The sequence below is a fragment of the Lonchura striata genome, chromosome 30 (assembly GCF_050655825.1).
Source record: "Lonchura striata isolate lonStrDom1 chromosome 30, ASM5065582v1, whole genome shotgun sequence".
Classification (NCBI taxonomy): Eukaryota; Metazoa; Chordata; class Aves; order Passeriformes; family Estrildidae; genus Lonchura; species Lonchura striata.
The window spans coordinates 3,816,708-3,826,590 of record NC_140732.1 but is presented as its reverse complement, the minus strand read 5'-3'; positions in this window follow the sequence as shown (position 1 = coordinate 3,826,590).

Sequence of the window (9,883 nt, the reverse complement as noted above, 5' to 3'; positions counted from 1 at the left end):
AAACCTGCAGCTGCCTGGCCACAGCACCGAGCCAAGGCTGAACAGCCCAGCCCTGCTGGGCCCGGCTCAATCCCCACGGAGCAGCTGCCAGGGAACAGCCACACCTGACCCTTCCCACCAGACAGCGCCTCTGCCTCCACTGACCTCAAATATCCTAGACAGCAGCCAGCTGAGTGTACATACATTTAGCCTGCTATTGGGAAGGGAGTAATTTATGGATTTGCTTCTTTCCAAGCATCATGAACCTTTACTCTTTCAGAGGTACACACTTGCTGTATTTCAAAGATGCTGAGGTGAAATTTATTTGTCACCAAATGGATGTGTTTGCATACTGTGCACTGCCTAAGCTTTCTCTTGCAATTTCCAGTCTAGATGGTTGATAAAAAAGCCTTCCAAATGCAAACTGGGGAAAAAAGAATGCGAACACCGATGCAAATTGTTGGCAGACGCACTCTCTTGATAAAAAGCTGCATGCAGAGCCGGACAGCAGCACAGGCAGAGGGCCCAGATGGTGAGTGCACAACTGATCCTGGTGGTTCTCGTAGGTGCACGGTGAACACACCCTGGCAGGCTGCCCTGCAGCTCATGCCTGCAGTCACAGCAGCCTCCTGGCACCAGTTATCCAGATGGGCAAAAGGCAGAGCTTAGGCCTTTACCCCGATTTCATTCAGCTCAACTTTCCAATGGATTTCTAGAACCAACTGCTACAGTACTACCAAGCTGGAGTAACTCCAAAGTAGATTTGATGTTCAATCTCAGGACAGGCTATGGACCCGAGGTGCCAGCTGTTCTGCCTGAGGCAGGAGGCAGTTTGTGCTCCTTGTGCAAGGAAAAACCCGTGCAGGGAAAAAGCTGCCAGGGAGCAGGCTTACCTGTGGAGTTGCGTGGGAAGCTGCCATCCCCATGGATGGTGGACGTACTGGGCAGTAAGGGCACGTTGTCCTTCACAACCTGCTTCTTCAAGTCGCTACCAGGCTGTTTTCTCTGCCCACTAGCAGCTGTGCCATCGACAGGTGGTAGCCTAAAGCCTGCAGGGACCAAAGAGGAGCTTGTAAGTGGAGGGTGCTGGGCAGGGTGACAGTCGAAAGTCCAAGGAAACTCGCTGGAGGTGGGTAACATCTCTGTTATCCCAAAGAACTTCAAGTATAACAATGGCACACTAACATGGGACAGTGATCACAGAATCACAGAATATTAGAAGAGTTTGGGTTGGAAGGCACCTTTAAGCACCATCTAGACCAACTCCTATGTACAGGGACATCTTCATCTAGATCAGAGCCCCATGTAAAGTGGCCTTGAACACCTTCAAGGATGAACCAACAACAGCTTCTCTGGGCAAACCCTTCCAGCTTTTCATCCCCTTTAATTTAAAAACAAATTCTCCCTCATATATAATCTAAATCTACCCTCTTCTAGCTTAATAGCAAATTGCAGTGATGCTTGCCCTAAGAAACAAGGAAGAGCCAGTATTGCTTTGCTTTTGTTGTCCTGTTGCAGAGGCTGTCAGGGGAAGTTCCCAAAAGAAAGTGCAGATAACCTTGCATGATGCTCTCGGGCTGAGTGCTGCCTCCTTAGGGCCCTGCTGCCGCCCTCGGGGCAGCGCTCCCAGCCCTGCAGTCAGAGCCCCTGGGCCGGGATTCAGTCGGGAACGCTGCTTGCTCCTGGGGCTACAACAGAAGCAATGGATGGGGCTTCAGCACAGCTCAGCAGTGCCAGCTCCTCAGCAGGGAGCGGCAGGAGGAGGAGCTCTGGTGTTTTAATCAGAAGGAGCTGGACTTTGTTTCTTCCAGGCTGCAGCCTGGTTGAAAAGCATTCTTTTGGACTTGCCTTCCCTGGAGGCTGCTCTCCAGGAGAGTCTGAAGCCCCAGTGTACTTTGCAAGACAGAATTTTCTACTCTGAAAGACTGCAGAGGTGAAGGTGGGAAGCTGATATTCTGGTACTGACTCAGTGAGGCTATGGGCAAGACACTTCATGCATCTGTATTTTTCTTTGGCAAACAGAAATAAATCCTATGCAAGCTTCCGCCCCAATGCAAGCCAAACAGCATCCCAGCCTGATTGCAACACTGTGCAAAGGGCAAGCAAGTGGTCAGAAAGGACCACAAGTGTAGCCAACACTTACTTGCTCCAGCTGCATCCCCAGGCTCAACTGGCTTAAGAGGAAGCTGCAAGGATGCTTGATTTTGTCTCCTTCTCTCCAACTCTTTCTCCAGAAGCTCCATTTTCTTCCTCTCCAAGTTCTTTTGAGCCAACTTGCACAATGCAGGACGGATCTAGGTGCAATGGAAATACAGCACAGACTGTAAGCACAGACACACAAACTAAACACAACATCTCATCAGGAGCACAGAGTCCACAGAGTGCTACAGGCTTCAGTGCAGCTCCACAGATATTCCAATAGTTTCAGAGGAAGGTCTCCCATCCTCACCCTGGCTATTACACACAGTGAGGTGAAACACTTCAGTGCCATAACCTTCTACTGCTGCCACTGCAACCTCTGTCAGGAAGGCCTGCTTGAGGCATGAAAGTCATAGGAGTGCCCCAAGACAGATGAAGAGCTCACATGGCAAGTGAGCAGGCAGTTCAGTTCCTACAGGCCATGGCAGGAGAATAAACACTGTGTGCAATACCCAGCAAGGAGGGGTAATGAGCTGCTGCTTAACACTCATGGCCAGGAATTGCAGCTGTTTCTCACTTCCTGCCTTCGCAAGGATTCAGCTCTGAAGGGATCTGAAGGATTTGGGCTCTGAGACCACGAGACCAAAAGGAGGAGTCATATGAAAACAAGTTGCAGAAACACTGATGTTAATGAGCAGAAAACTTGAGAAGGAGAAGGCTGTGAGATGCAGCCAAAGGTATCCTGGAAAAGTCAAACTCTCCCATTTAATTTTGCAGCCTTGCTTACACTCAACATTAGAACCTTTGCTTCTCTGCTTCTGAGGATGCACTTTGCCCACGTTCACTGATGGTTCTCTGCCATTCAGAACTTCTCTAAAAGAGCTTTTGCACATAAAGAATGCTTCTGGCATGACCTTAGCACCATCTCCAAACCAGTGACCCTTTCTGGCACCACTGGAAATAGCCAAGCAATTGCTCTGTAGCTGTCCAATAGATTCCCAAGATAATCTCCATCCCCATCTCCCAAGGGGTGGAAGATGATAATTTCCAGTGACATTTTTGGCCAAGCACTAAACAGCCACTGGAAATGAAGTCTGCTCATCCCTGTGCTTACCCCTTACCTTTCCAGAGCTGTCCCTCAGGTCACTGTCACTCATTAAAACAGGACTGGTGGGATGATCCATCTCCTTGGCCTGGCTCAGTGGAAGGCCTGGTAATGGAAGCAAAGGTTCATGTAAATCTCTGGCAGACTTCAAGCCCCCAAAAACATAATTGTGGGCAACAGGCAAGTCAGGTTGCAGACTGCAGAGCTTCCATAAAACACAGAGATTGGGATGGAGAGCAGCAAGGTACATATGCCTAGAGTGTGATGGAAGCTTCCAACTTGAAAGCATTGGCTGACCCAGATGCACCAGAGATGGCATTTTGTCTGGCACAATTCCACTTGTCAGGGATCAGGCAAGGCAGGGAGGGAGGACAAGGCAGAAGGCATCTCCTCCCCCAGCCTCAGCCTGCCACTCTGACACAGGCAGAGAGAGCTGGGGAAGAGATTTCCAAAGGACTTTCTGTTCTAGGAGGTTTCCCTATTTCTGCCAGTGCAAAACCAGGCAATGCCCATGAACCTCCTTCACTCCTCAAAGAGTTCAGCTCAGAAACTGCCCCAGGGAATGGTATTCTGCTTCAAAGGCAGGAGGAAGGAGTGGGAACATTTGTCATTTCATGCTAAATGCCTTCCTTTGCTCTACTAATTTTGACTCTCAAAAGCTTGCAGGGAGATGAAAGCCATGTGAAGCATGGAGAGGAATGTTTCCTTTTCCTGCACTGCATTTCCTGGGCCCCAAAGTACCATTCCATCTCCTGCCATTCAACACTTCATACTGGAGGAATTTTCACTGTACCACCAGAGAACACTCCCAGTGACTGGGCTTTGGGAGAGTCCACTGAGCCAATCAAGGAATTGAAATGACTTTTAAGGAATGTTCAAAAGAATTGGTTTGAACCTAGTTTTCCAAATGTTCACCTCTGAGTCTAGGTTCCAATAGTCATTTTAGGACAGACATGCCCTGTACCTACCTGCATGGTCAGAGCTCTTCCCTTGGCTACTGCTGCTGGGTCTTGGCCTGGAGGAAATGGAGGACAAAGGAACAAATGAGGAGATAGAAAGAGAAGGGAAGGAACGAGTGTGTCATGAAAGGAGGCAAACCTTCTTAGCATGGTCACTGATGAAGGAGGAAATGCAACACATAAAGATGCACAGCAAGATGGAAAGCTGATTAATTGTCCTTAAGCTTTCAGTTGCTGTTGTCACTCAGAGCTGGCTAAGCTCTGGGTGAAATAATATCCAAGCCCTGACTCCTCTTCCCCACCTCCACCTCTCCTCTGGGGCCGTCAGTGTTGGGTTTGACATTGTGCTGGCCCTTCATAGATGGGCAAAATGCTGAATACAGAGGGGTCTGCCTAAATACATGGGACACTTTGGAAAGTCACCGCATGAGATGAGAAGGGCGAGGTCAACCGCACCCTGGAGCAGCAGACACCTTGTCTTACCTCATCTCCTGGGACTCCTGGAAAACCAGCTGGAGAGGGCTTCGCACTGACCCTGCAGCATTGCCAACAGGGAGATTTTCTGCCTTGCGTATTGGGGGGATCAAAGGTGGTCCCAGTGACCTCTTCTTCAAATCCCCTTCAGTGGAATTCACCATGGAAGCCTGGAAAGAATAGAACACAGTGCTCAGATCAAGCATCCAGCCTTGGCCTGATTCATGGCCCAAGACATTTAGGTATGTTTTCAACTGGCACACGGCAGGAAACAACAGTCAAACTCATGGAGCAGCTTGGCCCAGGATGGGAAATGCAAAGGGAACTGCTGAGGGAGAGACCACGTCACACATTTGACACCTCTCTCCTCACACTCATTCCTCTGCAAGTGTGGCTACATTTAAAGGTGGCATGCAGATCTGTGACATCAAGATGTTCTGAGACATAAAGATGGTTCACAGATACATGTAGGATACTAAATGGAGAAGGATTTATCTTCCAGAGTGGACAATTTTAGCGGCTCTGACTGCTAGTTGGTGTTTTCTCCACCGTAACACAGAGGAGGAACCACGACACAGCCCAGAAGCCATTCCAAGACCTCTCCTGTTACTGACACATGCTGAGGACACGAAGCCTGCACTTCACACCCACTGCAAAGGCAGCCTGAAGTGCAGTGTCCAGCTGAGATCTTCCTTGACTCAGCAGCTTCCCTGGGCTCACACCACAGGAAGAGGTCTCCAAGTTCTGCCTACAGCACTTTAACAGAAATTCTACCATACAAGACTTATCTTGGCATTCTTACCTTACACCTTATTCCATCTGAGCTCAGCTCCAGGCTCTTTCTTCTGATATCATTGTAGGCAGTGCAAATTTGGCTTTTGTCTTTTTCTTCATTATATATCTTGCTTGGTTTGATGGAAGAAGAGCTCTCGGGGATGGGTGGCAAGGGCTTGGAGGGAAGGAGTGACATCAGATGTGTCTGGGGAAGGTTCTTGGCAATAGTGTAGCCAGTTGGGGCTGCAATGTGAAGACACAAAATATAACAGAGGCCACAATGTAAATCGAAAGGATCTGAAGCTCCATGGCACACATTTCCTGGAATCTTCTAAAGAGCTGCACAGGGAAGCATGCTGCTGCTGGCAGCCCTTTGAAGCAGGCCCGGGGAAAACCCTGACCCGCTTCCACAGGGCTGCCACAGGAACAGCCTGGCCTCTGGGCTGTCCTGGGACAGCAGGGAGCCCAGAGCCCTGTGCTTTCCAGGAATGGCTCAGCTGCACATGCACCCTCCTGCTCCTCTCCCTGCCCCACAGCTGAGCAGCCCACAGCTCCAGGGGCACTGGCAGAGCACAGCTGATTGCAGGGGCACATGCAGGGCACAGCTGTTCCCTGGCAATGTGCACAGGCTCTCTGGGCTGCCACAAGAGCCTTCCTCCCACCAGAGAGAGCCCAGCTCTCCCTCACCTCTGTGTGAGGCTGAGCCATGCTCTCAAGGGAAGAAGGGTGTTGGGTGAACTCCCACCTTTACAATCAATCCATCCAAGGCTTGATGGGGCACCCAAAGGGATTTTTAATTAATCAGGCGATAACTCTCTTTTTATTTTTCATGAAACTAGCATCACTACAATTCCTCTGGACTGCATGGAGCTGGTGAGCCAGCAAAGAAAGCTTCTACAACTTTGCTTATGTGCTGCTCCTTGCCAAATCTACTACATTCACATCCCTTTCCTTCTAAACTGTTGGCAATCCACATGGTCGCCAGAATTTGGCAATTACACCTAGGAAGTAATTGTTTTCCAAAGCTGCTTGTCATGGCCTTTGTTTCTCTAACTCCCGCTCAGTTCTGGGTTGGGTTTGGTTGGTTTCTTTTACTTCTCCTCACAACAAATGAAGTGCCAGCTCATGAACCATGGCACTTCATTTGTTAGAAGAAGCTTTGCAATCCACATTACATGTCCCCAGCATTCAAGGAGTCTGTATCTGCAGGAGAAACACTGGCCATGAAATTGTAAATTGCCAATTTTGCCCTGCTTCATTGCTCCATGGGATTTTCCCATGCTTTCTTTCCTGCAGAGATAACCAAAAGCAACATAAAACATTAACTGACTCAAAACATTTCTGATCCTGGCTAATACTGACAATTCCAAATTTCCTTACTGGAAATAGCAGAGGGCAGGTCATTCTGAAATACTCTCCAACAGAGTGTTTAGAACTAAAAGAACTAATTCTTTACATGGTTTCACAGAGGATAAAATCATGTGGCATCCTAGCAGGAAGAGAGGAATACCTGCCATAAAATAGGATTTCCTTCCCTCTCTCAAATGGTAAGGACTTTAATAAAACATGGGCAGGTAAGGAATAAGGAGATAGCTAATTCCAAGGCCAGAATAAATCCACAAAAAAAATCACCTTATTTAGTCGGTAATACTTCTCAATAGCTGCTGCTCCAAGACATTCCAGCTTCAGAGCAGCAATAAAGGAGTCATTCCAAAGGAAAATCTGACAGAACCCAGGATTTGGCACAACTAACCCTGAGCAAAGGAACCAGGGTATCGGATCCCATTTCTGCACCAGCAGAATAATTTCTTCAAATCTCACCTTCCCTATCATTGCACACCCAGAGATGGCAAAGGACCAACAATAGGGCCATGGAAACTTTCAACTTGAAAGCATTGGCTGACCCAGATGCACCAGAGATGGCATTTTGTCTGGCACAATTCCACTTGTCAGAGATCAGGCAAGGCAGGGAGGGAGGACAAGGCAGAAGGCATCTCCTCCTCCAGCCTCAGCCTGCAACACTGGCACGGGCAGAGAGAGCTGGGGAAGAGATTTCCAAAGGACTTTCTGCCCTGGGATGTTTCCCTATTTTTGCCAGTGCAAAACCAGGCAATGCCCATGAACCTCCTTCACTCCTCAAAGGGTGCAGCTCAGAAACTGCCCCAGGGAAATTTTTTCTACTTCAAGGGCAGGAGGAAGGAGTGGGAACATTTGTCATTTCATGCTAAATGCCTTCCTTTGCTCTACTAATTTTGACTCTCAAAAGCTTGCAGGGAGATGAAAGTTATGTGAAGCAATGAGAGGAATGTTTCCTTTTCCTGCACTGCATTTCCAGAGCCCCAAGGTACCATTCCATCTCCTGCCATTCAACACTTCATACTGGAAGAATTTTCACTGCACCACCAGAGAACACTCCCAGTGACTGGGCTTTGGGAGAGTCCACTGAGAACATCAAGGGATTGAAATGAATTTTAAGGAATGTTCAAAAGAATGGGTTTGAACCTAGTTTTCCAAATGTTCACCTCTGAGTCTAGGTTCCAATGGTCATTTTAGGACAGACATGCCCTGTACCTACCTGCATGGTCAGAGCTCTTCCCTTGGCTACTGCTGCTGGGTCTTGGCCTGGAGGAAATGAAGAACAAAGGAACAAATGAGGAGGTAGAAAGAGAAGGGAAGGAATGAGTGTGTCATGAAAGGAGGCAAACCTTCTTAGCATGGTCACTGATGAAAGAGGAAAGGCAACAAATAAAGATGCACAACAAGATGCAAAGCTGATTAATTGTCCTTAAGCTTTCAATTGCTGTTGTCACACAGAACTGGCCAAGCTCTGGGTGAAATAATAGCCAAGCCCAGCAGAGGGGCTGTCCTGCGGTGCTTTGAAGCCCTGCCTCCTCTTCACCACCACCACCTCTGCTCTTGGGCCATTGGTGCTGGGTTTGACATCGTGCTGGCCCTTCATAGATGGGCAAAATACTGAATGCACATAGATCTGTCTAAATACATGAGACACATTTGAAAGTCACTGCATAAAATGAGAAGAGAGATGTGAACAGCACCCTGGAGCAGCAGACACCTTGGCTTACCTCATCTCCTGGGACTCCTGGAAATCCAGCTGGACAGAGTTCCGCACAGACCCTGCAGCACTGCCAACAGGGAGACTTCCTGCCTTCCGTATTGGGGGGATCAAAGGTAGTCCCAGTGACCCCTTCTTCATTTCTCCCCCACGAGAATACAGTAAGGAAGCCTGGAAAGAATAGAACACAGTGCTTAGATCAAGCATCCAGCCCTGCCCCCATTCATGCCTTAAGACATTTAGCCACGCTCTTAGGTGGCACCTGTAGGAAAAGACAAGTCAGGCTGATGGGGCAACTTGGCCCAGGATGGGGAATGCAAAGGGAGCTGCTGAGGGAGAGACCATGTCACACATTTGATGCTTCTCTCCTCACACTCACTGAGTCTGCAAGTGTGGCTACATTCCCAGGTGGCATCCACATGTGTGGCATCAAGAAGTTCTGGGTGCCACTGGCTCCACTGGCATTTTTGGATGGCACAGGAAGGGGTTTAGATCACTGTTCTCTCCCTGTTCCTAAAGGTACCTAACAGGCAGGGCTGATCTGCAGGCCAGTCCCCACAAAGCCATTCTGCAGGATGTCAAACCCTGCTTTTCTCAAGCCCCTCTTTGCTTCTGCTGCTGCCCTTCCCTCCTGCAGTTCCTCCACAGCCTTTGAGCCCAGATGCTGCTGAGCTCTCAGGATGCTTTCTGCTCTCCAGCTCCCACACTTCCATCATCTTAGGCTCACTGGCATTTAGGAAGTTCAGCAGAGCTCCCTGTCCTGCAGCTCTCTGCAAGGTCTCAGCCTGCCCAAGTTCTTCCAGGCCCCCATGCCGTGGCCAGGAAGGGAGGTGGAGGCAGCGGGGACAGACTCACACCCATCCTTAGCAGCTCATCATTTCTGGCCCAGCTAAAGAGCCAAATCAGGAGCTGTCCAAACCTCAGCAAAAGGGTCAGTTCCTGTCAGGGAAAAGGTCTCAGAGCCCTGCCAACAGCACAGAAACTGAACATTTACCACACAGGACTTAGCTTGCTCTCCTTACCTTATGTCCTTTTCCATCTGAAATCAGTCCCTGTTGTTTTCTACTCTCCTCATCACAGCTGCTGACGTTTTTCCCCTTCTCCTGTTCTCTGCTGTAAACCTGGCTTGGCTTAGTAGATGGAGAGCTCTTTGGGATGGGAATCTTGGAGGGAAGGAGCATCAAGGGACTTGCTGCAGAAAACCTCTTGGCAAGAGGGTAACCAGTCAGGCCTGCAAAGTGGAGACAGAAAATATAACAGAGGCCACAATGCAAACCTAAACCATTTGACACTTCAGATTTCATGGCACACTTTTCCTGGAATCTTCTAAACAGCATGGAGAGGAACGTTTCCTTTTTCCTGCACTGCATTTCCTGGGCC